We start from the raw sequence: 25,894 nt of genomic DNA, 5'->3' as shown, positions 1-25,894 counted from the left end.
CCAACCCCCCACCAAGAAACAGAAAAATTACATTCAAAGCAAACCCAACAGATGGCAATCCAGCCTCTGCTTAAAAGCCTTCAAAGAAGAAGCCTCCACCACACTCCGAGGCAGAGAGTTCCACTGTTGAACAGCTCTCACAGTTAGGGAGTTCTTCCTCATGTTCAGGTGGAATCTCCTTTCCTGTTGGTTGAAGCCATTGTTACATTGCGTCGTAGTCTCCAGGGAAGCAGAAAGGAAGCCTGCTCCCTCCTCTCTATGACTTCCCCTCACCTCGTGATCCATGGCCATCATGTCTCCTCTCCTCATATCTCCTCCCAGCCTTCTCTGAAAACATTTCAGGCTTATCAACAATATACTTAAGTTCTTTCTTTGTGTCCAGATCTTGGCTCATCTTAGTTGATATGTCATCTTTCTCTGGATGCAAGCAGTTTCCCAGCTCAATGCTTCCAGAAATTGAGATATTATTATTATTATTATTATTATTATTATTATTATTATTTCTTGCATTTCTATCCCATCCTTCTCAACCCAGGATGGCTTACAATGGGCCCCATTCCAAAGCCATTATATAACAAATTACCAAATTAAAACCACAATTAGATATAAAAGCATAATTAATAATACATAAGCCATCATTAAAACAGTAAAACAGTCTCATCAGCCAAATCGTCATTCCAGTCATATTCCCTTAAAGTGCTACTTGCATCTATTGTCCCAAAGCCTGGTCCCAAAATCATGCCATTAGTTTCTTTCGAAAAACTAGGAAGGAGGTGGCTGATCTTACCTCAGTTGGGAGTGTGTTCCCTAGGTGGGGGGCCACCGCCAAGAAGGCCCTGTCTCTCGTCCCCGCCAGATGAATTTGTGCTCTTGACAGGAGCGAGAGCAGGGCCTCCCCTGATGATCTTAGGTTTCGAGGTGGAACATAGGGGTGGATGCGTTCGGACAAGTAAGCTGGGCCAGAACAATATAGCAATTTATAGGTCAAAACCAGCACTTTGAATTGGGCTTGGAGGTGGACCGGCAGCCAGTGGAGCTGGCACAACACCAGTTAGTAGTCTGGCTGTTGACCGTTGAACTAGCTGAAGTTTCCGAACCATCTTCAAAGGCAGCCCCACGTAGAGCGCATTGCAGTAATCTATTTGGGATGTAACTAGAGCATGGACCACCGTGGCCAAGTCAGACTTCCCAATGTCCTTCCAATGTCCATTCCCTGTTGTTTTTTGGAGCTGAGAACAAACCTGTCATAGTTTCTACATGATATGTCTACATGATATGTCTATAAATGTAAGTGCCTTCAAGTCAACAGCCAACTTAAGGTGACCCTATGCCAGTGGTTCTCAACCTGGGGTCCCCAGATGTTTTTGGCCTACAACTCCCAGAAATCTCATCCAGTTTATCAACTGTTAGGATTTCTGGGAGTTGTAGGCCAAAAACATCTGGGGACCCCAGGTTGAGAACCACTGCCCTATGCATTTCAGGATGGAAAGGTTGCTTTGCCAATTTCCTCCTCTGAAATAGAACTATAGTCCTGAGTCTTCCTTTGTGGTCTCCATCCAAATACCAACCATGTCTGGCTCTGTTTGGTTTCCAAGATCAGATGGGATCCGTTGCCTTTATGTAGGTGCTTCTCCATGATATCTCATCAGTTATTTAAAGAGAGCTACCATATTGTCTTTGGATGTCTTTCTCCAAAGTAAACCGGCTTTGCTTCCAGACCTTTGATTGTCTTGGTCAAATCCCAGTCTGAGAACCTAACTTTGCTTCATGATGGAGGATCACAGAGTTGCAAGAGACCCCAAACATCAAGACCACCCCCTTGCCATGCGGAAAGACACCGTTCAAGTTCTCCTAAAAGATATCTTCAGAGAAGGAGACTCTATTGCAGGCATGGGCAAACTTGGGCCCTCCAGGTATTTTGGACTACAACTCCCACAATTCCTAACAGCCTACCGGCTGTTAGGAATTGTGGGAGTTGAAGTCCAAAACCCCTGGAGAGCCCAAGTTTGCCCATGCCTGATCTACACTGTAGGAGGAATGTAGTTTGCGACCACTTGAACTCCCTTGACTCAATGCCCTGGAATCCTCACATCAACCCTCTTTGATGTGAGGATGGTGGAGAAGACTCAAGAGCTGGCAAAACTACAAATCCCATGACATTGAACCTATAAGCATCCAAGTGGTGTCAAACTGCATTCATTCCACAGTGTAGATGCTCCTTGTTTGGTGTTTCTCCTTGAGCCAAACCCACCCCAGTGCTGAGGAAGGCGTACATTGAAGGAAGGGATTCTTGTTCGGAGAGGAAATGAGGAGGAGTCCCACTCCCCTCCACTTGATGCATTTCTTGCCTGTTTGCAGCAAATTAAATATTCAAACGTTTGCAGTGGTGAATAAAGAGATCATTAATATAAATTGATTCCAGTGTTTCAAAGGCCGGGAGGAGGGAGGCAAGGCAGCGGCCCTCACTGAGTATGGATGACGTCTATTAAGGGAGGGTTGAAAGGGTATTTTTCATGGAATCCTTCCTTCCTTGAGTGAATGTTTTGAAAGGAAGGACAAACAGGTCAGAGAGGAAATACAACTCAAGAGATGGGAAGGGGAAAAATAACATGGCGGCATGGGCATTGTCTAATCAGGCCTGTTGAAGGTCTTTCCCTCTTGGAGAATGTTGATGCCACCAAGTTAATAACACTTCTTATTATCACCACCATCACCATCATCATGGATATTGGACTGCCAAGCGTCCAGGAAATCCTTCTTCCCTCTTTTCTGGCCAGGAAGTTGGAGGCTGCCTCTCAGGTTTACTCCTTATTTGGGTGGGTTTCTTTCCTCGGTTTCCAGTCATGTCCCTTCCTTTTCTCTGCCCCCCTGAAAGGGAAGTTGGGGGTCCCCATTCTCTCCCTCCTTCTTTCTCTTCTGTTCTCCCTCTTCATCTTTCTCTTCCTCCTCGTCCGTCGTCTCTTCTGTTCTCTTCCTCTTCCTCTTAGTTTTCTTCTTCCCCTTCCCCTCTTCCTTTTACTCCTCCTCCTCTCCCCTATCTCCTCCTCTCTTCTCTTTCCTTTCTTCTTCCTCCCCTGCTCCTCCTCTTCTGCTTCCTCGTCCTCCATTTAGTCTCCTTCTTCCCTCTCTTCCTTTTCCTCCTCCTCTTCCTTTTCTTTCTCCTTCTTGTAGTCTTCTTCCCCCTCTTCTTCCTTTTTTCTTCCTCCTTCTTCTCTTCTCCATCTTTTCCCTCTACATCCTCTCCTCCTCCTCCTCCTCTTCTGCTTCATCTTCCTTCTTTTGGTTTCCTTCTTTCCCCTCTTCCTTTTCCTCCTCCTCCTCTTCTTTTTCTTTCTCCTCCTTTTAGTCTTCTTCTTTCCCCTCTTCCTTTTCCTCTTCTTCCTCCTCCTCTTCTCTGTCTTTTCCCCCTACCTCCTCCGCTTCTCCAACTTTTCTTCTGCTTCATCTTCCTCCTTTTGGTTTCCTTCTTCCCTCCTTCCCCATCTTCCTTTTCCTCCTCCTCTTCGTCTTTTCCTGTACCTCCTCTTCTGTTTCCTCCTCCACCTTTTAGTCTTCTTCTTTCCCCTCTTCCTTTTCCTTCTCTTCCTCTTCTCCACCTTTTCCCTCTACCTTCTCCTCTTCTGCTTCCTCCTCCTCCTTTTTGGTTTCGTTCATCCCCCTCTCCCTCTTCTTTTCCTTCTCTTTCTCCTCCTTTTACTCTTCTTCTCCCCTCTCGCTTCCCCATCTCCCTTTTCCTCTTCTTCGTCTTTCCCTCTACCTCTTCCTCTCCTCCTCCTCTTCTGCTTCCTCCTGCTGCTTTTGGTTTCATTCATCCCCCTCTTTCCTTTTCCTCCTCCTTTTTCTTCTCTTCCTCCTCCTTTTAGTCTCCTGCTTCCCGTCTTCCTTTTCTTCTTCCTCCTCCTCTACTTCTTTCTCTTTCTTCTCCTCTTAAATTTCTTCTTCCTTCTCTTCTCCCTCTTTTCCCTTAATTTCCTCTCCTCTTCTCTTCTCCTTTTCCCTTAATTTTCCCTTCTTCCTCCTCTTCCTCTTCTCTGTCTTTTTCCTCTATCACCTCTTCCTTCTCCTCTTCTCTTCCTCCTCCTTTTAGTCTTCTTCTTCCTCCTCTTCTCAGTCTTTTTCCTCTACCACCTCTTCCTTCTCCTCTTCTCTTCCTCCTCCTTTTAGTCTTCTTCTTCCTCCTCTTCCTCTTCTCTGTCTTTTTCCTCTATCACCTCTTCCTTCTCCTCTTCTCTTCCTCCTCCTTTTAGTCTTCTTCTTCCTCCTCTTCTCAGTCTTTTTCCTCTACCACCTCTTCCTTCTCCTCTTCTCTTCCTCCTCCTTTTAGTCTTCTTCTTCCTCCTCTTCCTCTTCTCTGTCTTTTTCCTCTATCACCTCTTCCTTCTCCTCTTCTCTTCCTCCTCCTTTTAGTCTTCTTCTTCCTCCTCTGCCTCTTCTCTCTCTTTTTCCTCTACCACCTCTTCCTTCTCCTCCTCTCTTCCTCCTCCTTTTAGTCTTCTTCTTCCTCCTCTCCCTCTTCTCCGTCTTTCCCCTCCTCCTCTTCCTCCTCTTCGCTCTTCCTTTCCCAGTCCCAGCTTTCAAGGCATCTCTGGAGAGTGGGCGCCCGCAGATCCCGCCGAGGTAGACGCGTGTTCGCCCGCAGGTTGTCGGAACCCGCCTTCCCTCTTTTCCTCCCAGTCTGGAAACCAGGCAAGTGCAAAGGCGAGAAAGCCGGATGCCTGAACCTCGAAGGTGGCGAGGGCATATTCAACCAGAGCGTTGGGAGAAGAGAAGACGGAGAGAATGACCCTTGAGAGCCCTGTTTCGAGATCTGATGCCCCATTGAGGAGAGGGCAAGCTGTGGGATGGGGAGTCTCCTTCTCTGTCGGCTTGAGTTCTAGCCTTGAGGTTCTAGCCCTGCCCTTGGATTCCCTAGATGTCGTCCAGGGGGGTCTATGGAAGGGAGACCCCCCTGTTTCCCCCTCCCTCTCTCCGCTCTCCCTTCTTCCCTGGGCTGCTTTTCTCCCCCGGCTTTCCAAGGCGAAATGTCATTAGCGCGCTAAATCGAAGAAACCAGCGTGGAGCCTTTCCTGCCCCCGGCATCGATTCGGACTGAGAGCGAATGGCATCTCCGTGCAGCTCCAGGGGGGCGGAGGGGGGGGGGGGGGCTTCCGTGCCTTCCTTCCTCTGGGCTGCAAGGAAGCACCGAGTGGGAGGAAACGTGGGGGCAAGGGTGGGCTTCCTGTTGCCAGAGGTCGAGCAGCATCGCCTTCGTGCCTCTCCTGCTCCTGATTGGAACCAGAAGTGCTGCAGACTTGGGGCAACCCTACTATGCACCGAGGGAAGGGAGGATTCAGAACTCACCACAAGGAACTTGGGGATTTGAGGTTTTCCGGCTACTTGGAGGGAAAAAAGGAGCAACCGTGGTTGTTTTGTGTGCTTCTCACTCTTTTTCAGACTTAGGAGGATCTCAGGTGACTCCCCATTGCAAGGTTTTCTGAGGTTGAGAGTGTTTGGTTTGTCCAGGAAGGCTCTGGAGTCATGGTTCAACCTCCTTGCTCTCTAGAGTTGTAGTTTAACGTTCCTTAGTCTCTAGAGTTGCAGGTCAATGTTCCCTGATTTCTAGAGTTGTGGTTCAGTGTTCGTTGGTATCTATGAAGTTGTGGTTCAACCTTTCCTGGTCTCTATAGCATTGTAGTTCCACCTTCTCTTGTCTCCAGAGTCATAGTGTAACGTTCCCTGGTCTCTAAAGTTGCAGGTCAACATTCCCTGGTTTCTAGAGTTGTAGTTCAGCATTCCCTGCTCTCTAGAGTTGTGGTTCAATGTTCTCTGGTCTCTAGAGTTATAGTTCAACCTTCCCTGCTCTCTACGGTTGTAGTTCAACCTTCCCTGCTCTCTAGAGTTGTAGTTTAATGTTCTCTGGTCTCTAGAGTTATAGTTCAACCTTCCCTGCTCTCTACAGTTGTAGTTCAACCTTCCCTGCTCTCTAGAGTTATAGTTCAACCTTCCCTGCTCTCTACGGTTGTAGTTCAACCTTCCCTGCTCTCTAGAGTTGTAGTTTAATGTTCTCTGGTCTCTAGAGTTGTGGTTCAATCTTCCCTGGCCTCTATAGAGTTGTAGTTCAACCTTCCTTGGTCTCTATAGCATTGTAGTTCAACCTTCTCTTGTCTCCAGAGTCATAGTGTAACGTTCCCTGGTCTCTAGAGTTGCAGGTCAACATTCCCTGGTTTCTAGAGTTGTAGTTCAGAATTCCCTGGTTTCTAGAGTTGTGGTTCAGTGTTCTCTGGTCTCTAGAGTTGTGGTTCAACATTCCCTGTTCTCTAGAATTGTAGTTCAGCATTCCCTGCTCACTAGAATTGTAGTTCAGCATTCCCTGTTCTCTAAAGTTATAGTACAATGTTCCCTGGTCTCTAGAGTTGTAGTTTAGCATTTCCTGTTCTCTAGACTTGTAGTTCAACCTTCCCTGCTCTCTAGAGTCGTAGTTCAGCATTTCCTGGTCTCTATAATTGTAGTTCAACCTCCTCTGCTCTCTAGAGTCATAGTTCAACCTTCCCTGCTCTCTAGAGTTGTAGTTCAATCTTCTCTGGTCTCTATAGCATTGTAGTTTAACCTTCCCAGATCTCTAGAGTTGTAGTTCAACCTTCTCTCGTCTCTAGAGTCATAGCCCCTGGTCTCTAGAGTTGCAGGTCAACATTCCCTGGTTTCTAAAGTTGTAGTTCAACATTCCTTGGTTTCTCTAAAGTTGTAGTTCAGTGTTCCCTGGTCTCTAGAGTTGTGGTTCGGCGTTCCCTGGTCTCTAGAGTTGTAGTTTAATGTTCCCTGCTCTCAAGAGTTGCGGTTCAATGTTCTCTGGTTTCTAGAGTTGTAGTTCAATCTTCTGTGGTCTCTATAGAGTTGTAGTTCAGCATCCTGTGGCCGCTATAGAGTTGTACTTCAATGTTCCCTGGTCTCTAGAGTCTCAGTTCAGCATTTCCTGGGTTCTAGAGTTGTTCAGCCTTCTTTGGTCTCTATAGAGTTGTAGTTCAACATTCCTGGTCTCTAGAATTGTGGTTCCACATTCCAGGGCTCTAGAGTTGTAGTCCAATGCTCAATCTATGGTGCTACATTGACTCCTAATTCTTTTCATTAGATGTTGTTACATTCTGACTTCAGTGGCAACCTTTCCTGCTAAGAGTTCATGAGATCAGGCATCCTCTAAGGCTGAGAGAGTGTGACTTGGGCAAGATCAGCCAGTGGATTCTCACAGCTGTAATTAAGGATGCAGATCCTTGTCTCCCGGAAGCCTTGTCTGCTGAAAGCATCTTTGAGTTGACTCTGATTTGTGGGCACTTTCCTATGATTTTCTTAGCAGGACTTATTTGAACCACGTCTTCCTTTGCCTTCCTCAGAGGCTGAGAGAGTGTGACTTTCAATGGCTTTCCATAGTTGAGCAGGGATTAATACCCTGGCCTTCTAGAATCCAGTTCAACACTCAGACCCCTATGCCATGCTAGCATTCAGTTCCTTTCACGGGGAGTTATTATACCTGGAAAAACATCTCCTCCTCTGTACTAGCTCCTTCCTTGGAGGCTTTTAAGCAGAGTCTGGGTGGCCATCTGTCAGGGGTGCTTTGATTGTACTTTTCTTGCCTGACAAGGGGTTGGACTAGATGGCCCACATGGTTTCTTCCCAACTCTGTGATTCTATGACAGCAAACCACTGACAAATGTCTATGACAGAGCCTTCTTCTCCTTCCCATTCTCTGTTGATGGGTTACAATTCCCATCATCCCTAGGTAACCTAGGCTGTTGGATATGTAGTCGGGTTGGGTAATGATGAGGAGTGAATAAAGGGCTGTAACATTTGCAGCATCTCATTGCAAGAGGCACAAATGGATCTAGAGCAGTGTTTCTCAACCTGGAGGGGGTCACAAGGGAGTGTCAGAGTGGTCACCAAAGACCATCAGAAAACACAGTATTTTCTGTTGGCCATGAGGGTTCTGTGTGGGTGGTTTGGCCGAATTCTGATGTTGGTGGAGTTCGGAATGCTCTTTTAATGTAGGTGAACTGTAAATCCCAGCAACTACAACTCCCAAATGTCAATGGCAATTTCCCCCAAACTCCACCATTGTTCACATTTGGGCATATTGAGTATTTGTGCCAAGTTTGGTCCAGATCCATCATTGTTTGAGTACACAGTGCTCTCTGGATGTAGGTGAACTACAACTCCAAAACGTAAGGTCAATGCCCAACAAACACAGTATTGTCGAAGGCTTTCATGGCTGGAATCACTAGGTTCTTGTGGGTTTTTTCGGGCTATAGAGCCATGTTCTAGAGGCATTTCTCCTGACGTTTTTCCTGCATCTATGGCAAGCATCCTCAGAGGTAGTGAGATCTGTTGGAATTAGGACAATGGGTGGGGCAAAGAGCTTTTCTCTACTGGAGCTAGTATTTTCTGTTGGTGATGAGAGTTCTGTGTGCCAAGGTTGGTTCAATTCCATCATTGGTGGAGTTCAGAATGCTCTTTGATTGTAGGTGAATTATAAATCCCAGCAACTACAACTCCCAAATGACATAATCAACCCCCCCCCCCAACCTCACCAAGATTCAAATTTGGGCATAACGGGTATTTGTGCCACATTTGGTCCAGTGAACGAAAATACATCCTGCATCTCAGATACTGACATTACGATTCATAGCAGTAGCAAAATTACAGTTATGAAGTAGCAATGAAATAATGTATTGTCAAAGGCTTTCATAGCTGGAATCACTGGGTTGTTGTAGGTTTTTTTTGAGGGGCTATATGGCCATGTTCTAGAGGCATTCTCTCCTGATGCAGGTGATACGTCAGGAGAGAATGCCTCTAGAATATGGCCATATAGCATGAAAAAACCTACAACAACCCAACGAAAATAATGTATGGTTGGGGGTCACCACGACATGAGGAACTGTATTAAGGGGTCGCAACATTGGGAAAGTTGAGAAATACAGATCCAAATAACAATGTCCTTATTTCCTTTATAGTCACACAACGTTTACGTCCCCATATTCTGTGCAAAATACAGAATAATACTGATTTCACAGCCAGCTTCAAGCGATTTGTTCTTGGTTTGCTGTAGGTTTTTTGGGCTGTATGACCATGTTCCAGAAGCATTCCCTCCTGACATTTCATCTGCATCTATGGCAGGCATCCTCAGAGGTTGTGAGAACTAATACATGGGGAACTGTATTAAGGGGTCGCGACATTGGAAAATTTGAGAAACACAGATCCAAATAGCAATGTCCTTATTTCATAGGGGATTTTTGGGAGTTGTAATCACAAAAAGTTTACTTCTCCACAATCTGTGCAAAATACAGAATAACAGTGTATTGTCGAAGGCTTTCATGGCCGGAATCACTGGGTTGTTGTAGGTTTTTTTGGGCTATATGGCCATGTTCTAGAGGCATTCTCTCCTGACGTTTCACCTGCATCTATGGCAAGCATCCTCAGAAGTAGTGAGGTCCGAGAAAACCTACAACAACCACAGAATAACAGTGATTTCACAGCTTCAGATGATTTGTTCTTGGGTTGCTGTAATTTTTTGGGGCTCTATGGCCATCTTCCAGAAGCATTATCTCTTGAAGTTTCACCTGCATCTATGGCAGGCATCCTCAGAGGTTGTGAGGATGCGTCTCATAGATGGAGGCGAAATGTCAGGAGAGAATGCTTCTGGTAGATGGCCATACAGCCCGAAAAACTTACAGCAACCCAGTGATTCCAGCCACGAAAGCCTTCAACAACACATTGATTTGTTCTTGTTTCTGCAATCAAGCGCAAGGATTAGATGGCCTTCCAGATGTCGGACTACAAAACCCAGCATTCCTCCTCCTTGGCTCTTCTGGCTAGGAGTTGCAGCCTCAGAACATATCCAATGCTGTGCTTTGCTTTATGATTTTCTGATGAGGAATTCTGATCGCAAACATTCTCCATTGATTTTGGAGGCTTTTTGAAAAAGGACAACTGGATTTTGTTTGTGGAAGCACGGAGCATCTCCAAGGCTGCGCCATTTTTATTCATGCTCTTCTCCCATCTTTGAAACCTCTTTGATGGGGAAATGCATTGATCAAAACACCGCAGCGACGACGACGACGAAGCATAGGCTGCATCAAGGAAGGGAAAACTCTCGGCGTGCCGTGATTTTGACAAGGGTGAGCTTTGGGGTTCGTTTGCCAAGTTCCTAGTTGGAGAATTCGCTTTTTAAATGACTTAAAACTTTAACAAAATATATACTTTTTCACAATGAATTCCAGAAAGAAAAAATAGATTTGGCCCCAGGAGAGAAATTTTCAGAATGGCGACCAGAACATACTAAGAAAAGTTATCGAAGGGTTGTTGGAGGTTGTTGGAGGTCCTCACTACCTCTGAGGATGCTTGCCACAGATGCAGGCAAAACGTCAGGAGAGAATGCCTCTAGACCATGGCCATATAGCCCGAAAAAACCTACAACAACCCAGTGATTCCGGCCATGAAAGCCTTCGACAATACAGTTATCGAAGGCTTTCATGGCCAGAATCACCGGGTTGTTGTACGTTTTTCGGGCTGTCTGGCCATGTTCCAGAAGCATTCTCTCCTGACGTTTCGCCTGCATTTATGGCAGGCACCCTTAAAGATTGTCTGGTCTGGTGGAAACTAAATGAGGTTTATATATTTGTGGAATAATGTCCAGGGTGGGAGAAAGAACTCTTGTCTGTTAGAGTTAGGTGTGAATGGAGAAACTAGCCACCTTGATTAGCTCTTAACAGCATAGCAGTTTCAAGGTGTGGCTTCTTACTGTCTGGGGGAATCCTTTGTTGGGAGGTGATTAGCTGTCCCTGATTGTTTCAATGCTTCTGGAACATGAACCCACAGCTCGAAAAACTTACAACTCAGAAAAATTACTTCGTCTGCAATGTTTCCAAACTGTTCGTGCTCAGAACAGTTCCGATCTCCAATTTCAAATTGGGGCAGGGCTCAAAAACATTATACACACACACACACATACATATACATATACACACACACACATACACGCACACACACACACACACACACACACACATATATACACACACACACACACACACACATACATATAAACACACACACACACACACTGTATTAATGTATTGTTGAAGGCTTTCATGGCTGGAATCACTGGGTTGTTGTAGGTTTTTTCGGGCTATATGGCCATGTTCTAGAGGCATTCTCTCCTGACGTTTCGCCTGCATCTATGGCAAGCCTCCTCAGAGGTAGTGAGGTCTGTTGGAACTAGGAAAATGGGTTTATATATCTGTGGAAAGACCAAGGTGGGACAAAGGACTCTTGTCTGCTGGAGCTAGGTGTGAATGTTTCAACTGACCACCTTGATTAGCATTTGATAGCCTGGAAGTGCCTGGAGCAATCTTTTGTTGAGATGTGATTAGATGTCCCTGATTGTATTTTTCTACCAACATTCTCAGCCCAGGGGTGACTTATATATATTTGCACTATAGTCCCAAGTACAGTAGAATGATGCTCAGAAAAGTTACTTTTTCAATTATTGGGGGAAAAACATACTTTTTCTGACTGTAATTGCGAATGGGTTGTTGTGAATTTCCTGGGCTGTGTGGCCATGTTCCAGCAGCATTCTCTCCTGATGTTTTGCCTGCATCTATGGCAGGCATCTGCATTCACACCTACTTCAAACAGACAAGAATTCTTTCTCACACCCTGGACATTCCACAGATATGTAAACCCCATTTTCCTAGTTTCCACAATTTTTATATTTTATGCTAAATGTTTTAACTGTATTTTATTATTGTTTTACTTGATTATAATTGTTGAGGCATTAAACAATACATTAAATTGTTGCCAACTGTGAACCGCCCTGAGTTGCCTTTGGCCTGAGAAGGGTGGTATACAAATATGGTAAATAAGTAAATAAGTAAATAAAGAGCAACACTCAAAAAACAGGGGAATTCCAGACAAGAATCAAACAGGGCCAGCTAATACCCCCCAACAAAAGATCTTCCCAGGCAGCAACCAGCCAGGCTTTGAAGCTGCAAGGCAATTCAATTCTAATCAAGCTAACCAACTGCAACATTCACACTTTCCTCAAGCAGATAAGAGGTTTTTTTCTCCCACCCTGGACATTCCACAAATATGTAAACCCAATTTTCCTAGTTTCCAACAGACCTCACAACCTCTGAGGATGCCAGTCATAGATGCGGGCGAAATGTCAGGAGAGTATGCTTCTGGAACATGGCCATACAGCCCAGAAAACTTACAACAACTCAATATAAACCTCACTTGCCTAGTTTCCAACAGACCTCACAACCTTTGAGGATGCCAGCCATAGATGCGGGCGAAATGTCAGGAGAGCATGCTTCTGGAACATGGCCATACAGCCCAGAAAACTTACAACAACTCAATATAAACCTCACTTGCCTAGTTTCCAACAGACCCCACAATCTTTGAGGATGCCAGCCATAGATGCGGGTGAAATGTCAGGAGAGCATGCTTCTGGAACATGGCCATACAGCCCAGAAAACTTACAACAACCCAATATAAACCTCCCTTGTCTAGTTTCCAACAGACCTCACAACCTTTGAGGATGCCAGCCATAGATGCGGGCGAAATGTCAGGAGAGCATGCTTCTGAAACATGGCCATACAGCCCAGAAAACTTACAACAACCCAATACAAACCTCACTTGCCTAGTTTCCAACAGACCTCACAACCTTTGAGGATGCCAGCCATAGATGTGGGCAAAATGTCAGGAGAGCATGCTTCTGGAACATGGCCATACTGCCTGGAAAACTCACAACAACCCAGTGATTCCAGCCATGAAAACTTTGACAATACATACAATTGCAAGTCTTTGGGGAAGTTTGGGAGTTGAGTCAAATAATCGATGACTATTTTATATTGAAAGGAGGAAACCATGAAAATGAACAAAATCTGGCTACTAGTATTTAAAAAACTCTAAAAATTACAACAGCACAACAACAGAGAGGAAACAAACAAGGACATCTAATCACCTCTCAACAAAAGTTTGCTCCAGGCACTGTCAGGCCATTATATGCTAATCAAGGTGGTCAGTTGAAACATTCACACCTAGCTCCAGCAGACAAGAGTCCTTTGTCCCACCCTGGTCATTCCACAGATATATAAACCGTTTTTCCTAGTTCCAACAGACCTCACTACCTCTGAGGATGCTTGCCATAGATGTAGGCGAAATGTCAGGAGAGAATGCCTCTAGACCATAGCCATATAGCCCGAAAAAAACTACAACAACCCAGTATTATATACTGCTTCTTAATTGCGTCTTTCCTGGCGATGCTTCAAAAACCTAGCGAGGATGGGCAATGATTCCAGTGAATGGTGGGGACCATATAAACAGGGGAACGTCCTCTTAAATCTTTTTTTCCATCTGCAGCCAATACAAAAAGATTGGAAAGGATTTGACAGCATTTGACAGAAATGCGCACTTGCCCATCTCTTCTCAATCAAAGCAAGTTCATCTCTGACCAGCATCGGAGAGAGGCGAAGGAATTGCAATGTCTGAAACCACCTCTAAAGCGTTTGACAGGAAGCAGTTCATATCTGACAGTATTTCCACACAAAACTGCCAACATGAAAGGGCGTCTAATAGAGATTTGGGAACCCGGCTCAGACCACTTGATATTAAACTCGGTCTGTCACAATGTGGGCGCCGCCGGCCCTTGAGTCCGGAAAGCCCGTGGAATCAAAGTTTGAGCTTCAAAGCTGAGTGGTTTCTTTTCTCTGAAGCTGAAGAGTGACATTGGAAAACCTTTCATGATTTGAGGCTTTGGACAAAACGTCACTCTGACTGTTCGCTTGCAAAATGGACGGCAAATAAGTGCTGTGATTGATTGTTGTTGTTGTTCTTGAGTTGTTTCCAACTTATAGCCACCCTCTCATGGGGTTTCCATGGCTAGATCTTTGTTCAGAGGGCAGTTGGCTTTTGTCGTGAGGTTGAGAGAGTGTGATTTGAGCAAGGTGGCTCTGGTTGGTTTAAAAATCCCAGCAACTGCAACTCCCAAATGTCAAGGTCTATTTCCCTCCAAACTCCACCAATGTTCACATTTGGGCATATTGAGTATCTGTGCCAAGTTTGGTCCAGATCCATCATTATTTGAGTCTCTGGATGTAGGTGAACTACAAATCCAAAACTCAAGGTTAATGTCCACCAAACCCTTCCAGTCTTTTCTATTGGTCATAGGAGTTCTGTGTGCCCAGTCTGGTTTAATGCCATTGTTGGTGGAGTTCAGAATGCTCTTTGATTGTAGGTGAACTATAAATCCCAGCAACTACAACTCCCAAATGACAACTTCAGTCCCCCTCCCCCAATCCTACCAGTATTCAAATTTGGCGGTATCGGGTATTTGTGCCAAATCTGGTCCAGCGAATGAAAATCCATCCTGGATATCAGATATTTACATTACGGTTCATAGTAGTAGCAAAATTATAGGTTGTTGTAGGTTTTTTCGGGCTATATGGCCATGTTCTAGAGGCATTTTCTCCTGATATTTTGCCTGCATCTATGGCAAGCATCCTCAGAGGTAGTGAGGTCTATTGGGACTAGGAAAAGGGGTTTATATATCTGTGGAATGACCAGGGTGGGGCAAAGAACTCTTGTCTGTTGGAGCTAGGTGTGAATGTTTCAACTGACCACCTTGATTAGCATTTGATGGCCTGGCAGTGCCTGGGGCAATCTTTTGTTGAGAGGTGACTAGATGTCCCTGATTGTTTTCCCTCTGTTTTGCTGTTGTAATTTTAGAGTTTTTTTTAATACTGGTAGTCAGATTTTGTTTATTTTCATAGTTTCCTCCTTTCTGTTGAAATCAATTAGGATTGTCATACTTTGGCCCTATCATGAGAAAATGGTTATCTAGAAACAACAACAACAATACATAAGGCAATAGAGCAAGTTTAGTATAGTAGTTTGAGTCTTGAACTACAACAATGTGAGAGGAAGCCACAGGGAGGAGGGAGCAAGCTTGTTTTCTGCTTCCCTGGAGACTAGGACGCGGAACAATGGCTTCAAACTACAAGAGAGGAGATTCCATCTGAACATGAGGAAGAACTTCCTGACTGTGAGAGCCGTTCAGCAGTGGAACTCTCTGCCCCGGAGTGTGGTGGAGGCTCCTTCTTTGGAAGCTTTTAAACAGAGGCTGGATGGCCATCTGTCAGGGGTGATTTGAATGCAATACTCCTGCTTCTTGGCAGGGGATTGGACTGGATGGCCCATGAGGTCTCTTCCAACTCTTTGATTCTATGATTCTATGATTCTAACTGTGGAGGTCAGGGCTTGAATACCCACTTGGTCATGGAAACCAAATGGGCAACTTCAGCCAAGCTGCACTCTCTCATCCTCAGAAGAATGCAAAGCCATGCCTTCTCTATACAAATCTTTCACCCATAAGCTAGCAAGAATTCAGGATTGTTGATACAAAGGCAACCCAAGAGTCCTCCATTCATAGGATAATGATAAGTTGAAGCCAACACGATAGCAACTACTAACAACAACATAGCAACTAATATGTTGGATGGGCATCGTTCAGGACTGCTTTCATTGTGTTTTCCTGCACGTAGGGCGTTGGATGACATGACTTTTTTTGGCTCTGAGATTCTTTGCTGCACATTTCCTTGCAGATTTGGCCGTGTGTTCAATTGCACAACATTACCATTCAGCACCAGAGCTCCACGGCGTAATGAGAGCTCAGCTCTGCGCAGGGAGATTTATGCCGTGCAATCCCAATGTGGGAGCTGGGCTCAGATTGACAACCCTCACCTTTGCCTTTTTTTTTGCAAGATACAGCCGAGGGACCTAACACAGCCAGAAGAAAAATCCACTTTGGTCAAAGCAAGCAAAGGGGGGATTTGCTATTCCTCTTCCTGCATTTATTCATCTTTCTTCTCCGGCATCCTTTCACATTTGCCAAGCGGGCGATCACCATGTTGTGGGCACGGTGAGTCCATTCTGGACTTTAATATGAATTGTCATTGGAAATAGCCAGGATAAAGAATCCTAAAAGTAAAGGTAAAGATTTTCCCTTGACATTAAGTCTAGTCATTTCCAACTCTGGGGGGTGGTGCTCATCTCCATTTCTAAGCCGAAGAGCTGGCGTTGTCCACAGACACCTCCAAGCTCATGTGACCGGCATGACTGCAAATAGCCAGGGTAAAGAATCCTAAAAGTAAAGGTAAAAGTTTCCCCGTGACAATAAATCTAGTCGAGTCCAACTCTGGGGAGTGGTGTTCATCTCCATTTCTAAGCCGAAGAGCCGGCGTTGTCCATAGACATCTCCAAGGTCATGTGACCAGCATGACTGCAAATAGCCAGGGTAAAGAATCTTAAAAGTAAAGGTAAAGGTTTCCCCTTGACATTAAGTCTAGTCGTGTCCAACTCTGGAGGGTGGTGTTCATCTCCATTTCTAAGCTGAAGAGCCGGCGTTGTCCATAGACACCTCCAAGGTCATGTGTCCAGCATGACTGTAAATAGCCAGGGTAAAGAATCCTAAAAGTAAAGGTAAAGGTTTCCCCTTGACAATAAGTCTAGTCATGTCCAACTCTGGAGGGTGGTGCTCATCTCCATTTCTAAGCCGAAGAGCCGACGTTGTCCCCAGACACCTCCAAGGTCATGTGACAGGTATGACTGCATGGAACGCTGTTACTTTCCCACAAAAGTGGTACCTATTGATCTACTTACATTCTTGCGTGTCTTCAAACTGCTAGGTTGGCAGAAGCTGGGGCTAACAGTGGGAGCTCACCCTGGTCCCCGGATTCAAGCCGCCGACCTTCTGATCAGCAAGTTCTGCAGCTTAGTAGTTCAACTGCTTTGCTATCCTATTCTCTTAATATCTTCAGGATCTTGGATAATGCCTTTGAAACAAGACCCAAAATCCCCCAAAGAAAAGGGACATTTCCTGATAATCTGGCTACCAGTATTAAAAAACTCTAAAATTACAACAGCAAAACAGCAGAGAGGAAACAACCAGGCACATCTCAACACCTCCCAACAAAAGGTTTTCCCAGGCTCAGGCAGGCCTTCAAATGCTAATGAAGGTGATCAGCTGAAACATTCACACCTAGCTCCAGCAGAGAAGAGCTCTTTGCCCCACCCCAGTCATTCCACAGATATATAAACCCACTGTCCTATTTCCAACAGACCTCACTACCTCTGAGGATGCTTGCCATAGATGCAGACGAAACGTCAGGAGAAATGCCTCTAGAACATGGCCCTATAGCCCGAAAAAACCCACAAGAACCTAGTGATTCCAGCCATGAAAGCCTTCGACAATACATTTCCTGATACTTTGCATGCCAAAGGTTCCAAGTTAAATCCCACCCGTCTTGCTTTTTCTCTTCGGGCTTTGCTGCCATTCCGGTGCCTGATTTACAAGCCTTTGGTGCCCGGCGAAGGCATAACTTTTTTAATTTGTGTAACTTCTCAGTCTACCTTTGTAATGGAAATTGTAATTGAAAATTTTATTGCTGGCTTTTATTAGGGCAGTTGGGTATTCTTTTTTTTTTTTTAATGCTGTGTGTTTCCTTTTCAAATAACTTTTCCTTTTGCTTATATTGCACCCTGTCCTGGGAGCTTAAAGGATGGAGAGTGGAAGAGAAATGATAGCATGCCCTCCAGATGTATTGGTTGTATTAGTATAGAATCATAGACTCCTAGAGTTGGAAGGGACCTCATGGGCCATCCAGTCCAACCCCATTCTGCCAAGAAGCAGGAATATTGCATTCAAATCACCCCTGACAGATGGCCATCCAGCCCCTGTTTAAAAGCTTCCAAAGAAGGAGCCTCCACCACACTCCGGGGCAGAGAGTTCCACTGCTGAACGGCTCTCACAGTCAGGAAGTTCTTCCTCATGTTCAGATGGAATCACCTCTCTTGTAGTTTGAAGCCATTGTTCCGCGTCCTAGTCTCCAAGGAAGCAGAAAACTAGCTTGCCTCCACCTCCCTATGACTTCTGTTCACATCTTGATCCCTGGCCCTCATCATGTCTCCTCTCAGCCTTCTCTTCTGCAGGCTAAACATGTCCAGTTCTTTAAGCCGCTCCTCATAGGGCTTGTTCTCCAGACCCTTGATCATCTTAGTCGCCCTCTTCTGGGCACATTCCATCTTAGAATCAACATCTTCCTTTAATTGTGGTGCCCAGAATTGGACATAATGTGAGTCCACGTGTGGTCTGACCAAGGCAAAATAGAATAGAGGGGTAGAATGACTTCCCTCAAAGGCTCTTCCACACAGCTTTATAAAATCTACATTGAACTGTATTAAAAGGCAGTGTGTGCTCAAAAAATCCAGTTCAAAGCAGATATTGTGGATTATCTGCCTTGATATTCTGGGTTATTTGATTCTGTGGAAAGGCTCTCAGTCAAAGGAGAGAGGGAAGTGAGGGTGTGAGAAGGAGGGAAGGGATATAATGGAGGAATGGTGGGTTCCAGAGAGAGATGAAGGAAGGAAGGAGAGAAGAGAAGAGAAGCCGAGGCAGAAGCCAGGGGAAAAAAGGAAGGACAGAAGGGAGGAATGAATGAAGGAAAGAAAAAGCTGAGGCACAAACCAGGGAAGGAAGGAAGGAGAAGAGAAGAGAAGCCAAGGCAGAAGCAAGGGAAGGAAGGAAGGAAGGAAGGAAGGAAGGAAGGAAGGAAGGAAGGAAGGGGAAGGGGAAGAGAAGAGAAGCTGGAGTGAAGAAAGGAAGGAAGGAAAGAAGGAAGGAGAGAAGAGAAGAGAAGCCAAGGCAGAAGACAGGGAACAAAGGAAGGAAGGAAGGAAGGAAGGAAGGAAGGAAGGAAGAGGAGAAGGTGAGGCACAAACCAGGGAAGGAAGGAAGGAGAAGAGAAAAGAAACGAAGGCAGAAGCCAGGCAAGGAAGGAAGGAAGGGGAGAAGCTGAGGCACAAACCAGGGAAGGAAGGAAGGAAGGAAGGAAGGAAGGAAGGGGAAGAGAAGAGAAGCTGGAGTGAAGAAAGGAAGGAAGGAAGGAAGGAAAGAAGGAAGGAAGGAAAGAAGGAAGGAGAGAAGAGAAGCCAAGGCAGAAGACAGGGGAAAAGGAAAGAAGGAATGAAGGAAAGAAGAAGCCGAGGCACAAACCAGGGAAGGGAGGAAGGGAGGAAGGGAGGAAGGGAGGAAGGGAGGAAGGAAGGAAGGAAGGAAGGAAGGAAGGAAGGAAGGAAGGAGAGAAGAGAAGAGAAACTAAAGTAGAAGCCAGGGAAGGAAGGAAGGAAGGAAGGAAGGAAGGAAGGAAAGAGAAACAAAAGTAGAAGCCAGGGAAGGAAGGAAGGAAGGAAGGAAGGAAGGAAGGAAAGAAGGAAGGAAGGAAGGAAGGAGGGAGGGAGGGAGGGAGGGAGGGAGGGAGGGAAGGAAGGGGGAAAGGGGAAGAGAAGAGAAGAGAAGCTGGAGGAAAGGAAGGAAGGAAGGAAGGAGAGAAGCCAAGGCACAAACCAGGGAAGTAAGGAAAGAAGGAAGGAGAGAGGGAAGAGAAGAGAAACTGAGGCAGAAGCCAAGGAAGGAAAGAAGGAAGGAGAGAAGAGAAGGGAAGTGGAGGCAGAAACTGGGAAGAAAGGAAGGAGAGAGGTGAACTTGTCTACACTGACAAGCTGAAGGTCTCCAGAGCTTGAAGGGGGACATTTTCCTGAGCTCTACTAGGAGATCCCTGATAGTCTTCCATCTGTAGTGATCTCCCATCCTTCTACTCTGGCCTGGCTTAGCTTCCAAAATTAGATGAGATGTGTTTATGGTGGCATATGTTCTGATTTGGGGGAGGTAATTCCAGAAGCCATTTTTCCTAGCCGAATTTTGATGATGAATGGAGCTAGGAGAAGAGAGGGCAAGCTGACCAGTAAAGCCTTCTTTCAAAGAGTAGCTTTACAAAATAAAATGTAGTGACAGGTGGAAGATTCCGCTTCCTCTTGATTTATCTCAAAATGGAGTCATAATATAGGATAATGGGAGTGGCAGTCCAAAAACTTCCATCTGGTTCCCAGGAAATCTGTCTTTGAATTCCCCAGTTCCTTTCCTTCCTGACTCAGTCAGAGCGTTGGCTGAATAAGGGCTTGATTTCTCTCTCTCTTTATTTTATTTTGAATTGTGATTATTTTCTTGCCTTGGAGATACAGCCAGATAAAACTCTGGATTTGGCTGTTTTCAAGGAGCCGAGGAGAGAAGGGGAAAAAAGAAAACATTGCAGTACCAGAGATCGGAGCTGTGATAAGACGTGGCTCTTCCCTGTCTGGTTGGAGAAATCCTGTTTTATCTTTCGGAGGGACAAGATCTAAGGCCTCCCCTGAAGGGAAGATTAGCACGGAAAGGTCAGGTTGGGAAGGAGGAGGGTGCTGTTGGTACAAATTTATTTATTTTGAACACACAGGGGCAGAGGGGGATCACGCTGCTAAAACAACCGAGACGGTAATCCCAGCCTTGCAAAAGAGAGAGCGAACCAAAAAAGGCCTTTCTGTGGTGAGCATCCCTTATCTGGAATGGCAAAATGCTCCAAAAATTCTCCATATATGTGGCTGGGAGAATGATCCCTTTACTTTCGGGTGCTGTGACAAAACAGGCTTTGCGTCATGCACAAAAGGGTTCAAAAACACCTCCAAGCTACATATTTCAGGTGCCTACGTAGCATAAACAAACATCGGCACTTGACTCAGGCCCCATCTCCAAGGTGGCTCGTGATGTGCACGCAAGTATTCCACAATCTGGAAGAAAAGGTGCAAAATACGATATATTTCTAGTTCCAGGTATTTCAAATAAAGGATCCTCAACCTGGATGGGGAAAATATGCTTTCTTCCTACTCTGCTTTTGCATTTTATGGTTGCTCTTTTTCTCTCAGCCACTAAGAGGTCTCTCTCAACATTGCAGCGGTTGACGACTCCCATGTCAACATGATGATACAACAGACATGGGAAAACTTGGGTCATCCTTCCAGGTGTTTTGGACTTCAACTCCCACAATTCCTAACAGCCTCAGGTCCCTTCCTTTCCATCCTCAGCCACTAGACCCTGAAATCTTGGGGTGCATCGACATTGTCGAGATAATGTAGTTTGACATCACTTGAAGTGCCATGGCTTGATGTGGCATGATTCTGGGAGTTGCAGTTTTCTAATCCTTTGCCAAAAAGTGTTGGTTCCTCACCAAACTGCAACTCCTGGGGTGTCATAGCACTGAATCTTATCAAACTACGTTAACTCTGGGCACCACAATTCAAGAGAGATATTGACAAGCTGGAATGTGTCCAGAGGAGGGCGACTAAAATGATCAAGGGTCTGGAGAACAAGCCCTATGAGGAGCGGCTTCAGGAGCTGGGCATGTTTAGACTGAAGAAGAGAAGGCTGAGAGGAGATATGATAGCCATGTATAAATATGTGAGAGGAAGCCACAGGGAGGAGGGAGCAAGCTTGTTTTCTGCTTCCTTGGAGACTAGGACGCGGAACAATGGCTTCAAACTACAAGAGAGGAGATTCCATCTGAACACAAGGAAGAACTTCCTGACTGTGAGAGCCGTTCAGCAGTGGAACTCACTGCCCCGGAGTGTGGTGGAGGCTCCTTCTTTAGAAGCTTTTAAGCAGAGGCTGGATGGCCATCTGTCAGGGGTGATTTGAATGCAATATTCGTGCTTCTTGGCAGGGGGTTGGACTGGATGGCCCATGAGGTCTCTTCCAACTGTATGATTCTATGATTCTATGATTTTGCACCTTTGAAGAGCTGTTTCTATGTAACCAATGGTGCTATTTCATGCCAGGCTTGTCCTTTGGTTCTTGCTACCTATGATGATATGGAGTTGAGTTTTACCTGGGTTCAAATGACAGAAAGGAGAGCCCATCTGAACATTAGGAAGAACTTCCTGACTGTAAGAAGAGCTGTTCAGCAGTGGAACTCACTGCCTCAGAGTCTGATGGAAGATCTTTCCTTGGAGGATTTTAGACAGAGACTGGATGGCCAACTCTTGAGGGAGCTTTGATTGAGTTTTTCCTGCTTGGCAGATTGGGGTTAGACTGGATGGCCCTGTGGTCTCTTCCAACTCTGATTTTGTCTTTCTTCCAAAGGGAAAAGAAACTTGGAGAACCTTGTCTTATGTGTTCTTAAGTGGCTGAGGGGAAAAAGAAAGGGGTCTAAGGCTGTTAGGAATTGTGGAAGATGAAGCCCAGAACACCTAGAGGGCCCAAGTTGGCCCATTCCAAGTCTAAGAGGCACACAAAGAATTTTAAAATCCAGGCAATGGAGTCCAGACTCCATTAGCAACAATCAAAGTAACTTCCCTGGACAGCCAAGTTGTTTCTGTCCTGGATGGAGCTACCTTCTCCTTTCTGAGGTAGAAAACAATGAATTGTCCCAGTGCATCTGGAAAAGCTTTGGATTAGGGCAGTGTTTCTCAACCTGGGGGTCAGGACCACTGGAAGGGTTGTGAGGGGGTGTCAGAGGGGTCACCAAAAACCATCAGAAAATACTGTATTTTCTGTTGGTCATGGGGGTTCTGTGTGGGAAATTTGGCCCAATTTTATCATTGGTGGGGTTCAGAATGCTCTTTGATTGTAGGTGAACTATAAATCCCAACAACTACAACTTCTAAATGTCAAGGTCTATTCTCCCCAAACTCCACCAGTGTTCACATTTGGGCATATTGAGTACTGGTGCCAAGTTTGGTCCAGATACATCATTGTTTGAGTCCACAGTCCTCTCTGGATGCAGGTGAACTACAACTCCAAAACTTAAGGTCAATGGCCATCAAACCCTTCCAGTATTTTCTGTTGGTCATGGGAGTTCTGTGTGTCAAGTTTGGATCAATTCCATTGTTGGTGGAGTTCAGAATACTCTTTGATTGTAGGTGAACTATACATCCCAGCAACTACAACTCCCAAATGTCAAGCTCTGTTTTCCCCAAACTCCATCAGTGTTCGCATTTGAATATTCATGCCAAGTTTGGTCCAGATGCATCAATGTTTGAGTTCACAGTGCTCTCTAGATGTAGGTGAACTACAGCTCCAAAACTCAAGGTCAATGAAAATAAAATAAAAATAATAAAAATAAAATTTCATAACATAACTCCTCCCCTCCTTCTCCCTCTCCCTCTTGGTGCAACTGGATGCACACTACCTCTAATTCCAAAATTCAAGGTCAGTGCCCACCAAAGCCTTCCAGTATTTTCTGTTGGTCATGGGAGTTCTGTGTGCCAAGATGGTTTCATTTCCATCGTTGGTAGAGTTCGGAATCATAGAATCATAGAATCAAAGAGTTGGAAGAGACCTCATGGGCCATCCAGTCCAACCCCCTGCCAAGAAGCAGGAATATTGTATTCAAATCACCCCTGACAGATGGCCATCCAGCCTTCCAAAGTAGGAGCCTCCACCACACTCCAGGGCAGAGAGTTCCACTGCTGAACGGCTCTCGCAGTCAGGAAGTTCTTCCTCATGTTCAGATGGAATCTCCTCTCTTGTAGTTTGAAGCCATTGTTCCGCGTCCTAGTCTCCAAGGAAGCAGAAAACAAGCTTGCTCCCTTCTCCCTATGGCTTCCTCTCACATATTTATACATGGCTATCATATCTCCTCTCAGCCTTCTCTTCTTCAGGCTAAACATGCCCAGCTCCTTAAGCCACTCCTCATAGGGCTTGTTCTCCAGACCCTTGATCATTTTAGTCGCCCTCCTCTGGACACATTCCAGCTTGTCAATATCTCTCTTGAATTGTGGTGCCCAGAATTGGAGACAATATTCCAGGTGTGGTCTAACCAAAGCAGAATAGAGGGATAGCACGACTTCCCTAGATCTAGACACTATGCTCCTATTGATGCAGGCCAAAATCCCAAAATCCCTTTTTTTGCCACCACATCACATTGTTGGCTCATGTTTAACTTGTTGTCCTCGAGGACTCCAAGATCTTTTTCACACGTACTGCTCTCGAGCCAGGCGTCCCCCATTCTGTATCTTTGCATTTTGTTTTTCCTGCCAAAGTGCAGTATCTTGCATTTGTCACTGTTGTGCCAAATTTGGTCCGGTGAATGGAAATACATCCTGCATATCAGATACGGTATTTACATGACGATTCATAACAGTAGCAAAATTACAGTTGTGAAGTAGAAACAAAAATAATTGTATGTTTGGGGGTCTCCACAACATGAGAAACTGTATTAAGGGGTTGCGGCATTAGGAAGGTTGAGAAACACTGGATTAGGGGAAATAAAGGTGTGCTTAAGAACAGCAGGGCGAGAGGAAAGGATGCCGGAAGCGACTTGGTTTTTTATTTTGGGTGTGTGTGTGTTTGTGTGGCCATCCGGGCTGCCTTCCCCTTTGCTTGTGAGAGATCACACTTCAGCAGAACATCCAGTTGGGGACAGATGCCAAGGAGGAGGGGAGCGGCTGAGTCATCAGAAGCACAGAAGCAGCAGCAGCTGGGAGCTGTTTGGGCAGATGAGATCACTTAGCCCCTGAAGATCAGGCAGGGAGAACAAGAAGAAGGTGAGAGAGAAGGAAAGAGAGATCCAGACAGAGAGGAAGGAAGGAGTAGGGAAGCCGCATTGAGGCTCACCATGGGCCTTGCACACTTGCCGGGAAATGCTTCCTCCGAGCGGCTCAAAGTTATCGCTTGCAGAACTCATGGAGACTCGCTTCTGGGAAGGATGAGATCTCTTCAGGGGGCAGGAAATCCCCACCACAATAAATGAGAGTGGGATCCCTGCAAACTCCAGCTGGATTTCCATGGAAAGGTAGGGAAATTCTCCTTTCTCAACGCTCCACTTTGGCTCTTGAGTTGGAGGTGGTCTGGTGTATTCTGCAGTTCTTTCCAAGGTATGTTTGCAAGGATGGCTTTGGTAGGAGAATCTAGGGATCTGTATAGGGAAATGGAAGGAGTGAAAACTCTAGCAGCTAACTCAGAATATTGTCTAGGTCAGGCGTAGGCAAACTTGAGCCCTCCAGGTGTTTTGGACTTCAACTCCCACCATTCCGAACAGCCTACCGGCTGTTCGGAATGGTGAGTGTTGAAGTCCAAAACACCTGGAGGGCCAAAGTTTGCCGATGCCTGCTCTAAGTTGTGCTTATTTCCCTTTGATCTGACTTTGGAGGAGGAACATCTTGCCGGAGAAAGGATGCATCTCATATGAAGAAAAAAAATCAATACAATCCTGGAGGCATCAGGGAAAAAGCTGTACAGTCGTTCTCAACCTTCCTAATGCCGCGACCCCTTTATATAGTTCCTCATGTTGTGATGACCCTCAACCATCAAATTATTTTTGTTGCTACTTCATAACTGTAATTTTGCTACTGTTATGAATAATCATGTAAATATGCAGGGTGTATTTCACTGGACCAAATTTGACACAAATACCCGATGTGCCCAAATTTGAATACTGGTGGGGTTGGGGGGATTGACTTCGTCCTTTGGGAGTTGCAGTTGCTGGGATTTATACTTCACCTACAATCAAAGAGCATTCTAAACTCCAACAACAATGGAATTGAACCAGACTTGACACACAGAACTCCCATGACCAACAGAAAATACTAGAGGGGTTTGGTGGACATTGACCTTGAGTTTTGGAGTTGTAGTTCAGCTACATCCAGAGAGCACTTTGGACCCAAACAATGATGGATCTGGACCAAACTTGGCACTGATACTCAAAATGCCCAAATGTGAATACTGGTAGAGTTTGGGGGAAATAGACCTTGACATTTGGGAGTTGTAGTTTCTGGGATTTATAGTTCAAAGAGCATTCTGAACCCCACCAATGATAGAATTGGGTAAAACTTCCCACACAGAACCCCATGAGCAACAGAAAACACTGTGTTTTCTGATGGTGTTTGGTGACCCCTCTGACACCCCCTAGCCACCCCCAGGTTGAGAAACGCTTCTGTAGAAGGAAAAGTACAGAAAAATCCAGACCATGTTGGAAGGGATGTGCCCAACAGTCAGCCTCCC

The 25,894-nt window shown here is 45.5% G+C and overlaps 1 protein-coding gene across 2 annotated transcripts in view; it reads left to right on the top strand.

Annotated features, from left to right (window-relative positions):
• LOC137095350 (protein ELFN1-like) overlaps window positions 1–25,894 on the top strand; it is a 314,403-nt gene that overhangs the window by 9,975 nt on the left and 278,534 nt on the right. Inside the window, exon 1 of one of the 2 annotated variants that reach the window (XM_067461899.1) lies at window positions 24,335–24,686. The exons of the other annotated variant lie outside the window; for it this stretch is intronic. The gene's annotated coding sequence lies outside the window, so the exon portion shown is untranslated. Of the gene's footprint in view, window positions 1–24,334; window positions 24,687–25,894 lie in introns of those variants that run through there. 2 annotated transcript variants of the gene reach the window in all.

Source organism: Anolis sagrei, chromosome Y, assembly GCF_037176765.1.
Source record: "Anolis sagrei isolate rAnoSag1 chromosome Y, rAnoSag1.mat, whole genome shotgun sequence".
NCBI classification, from domain to species: domain Eukaryota; kingdom Metazoa; phylum Chordata; class Lepidosauria; order Squamata; family Dactyloidae; genus Anolis; species Anolis sagrei.
Note: the sequence above shows the minus strand (reverse complement) of the source record. Positions and strands in the feature narration are given on the sequence as shown.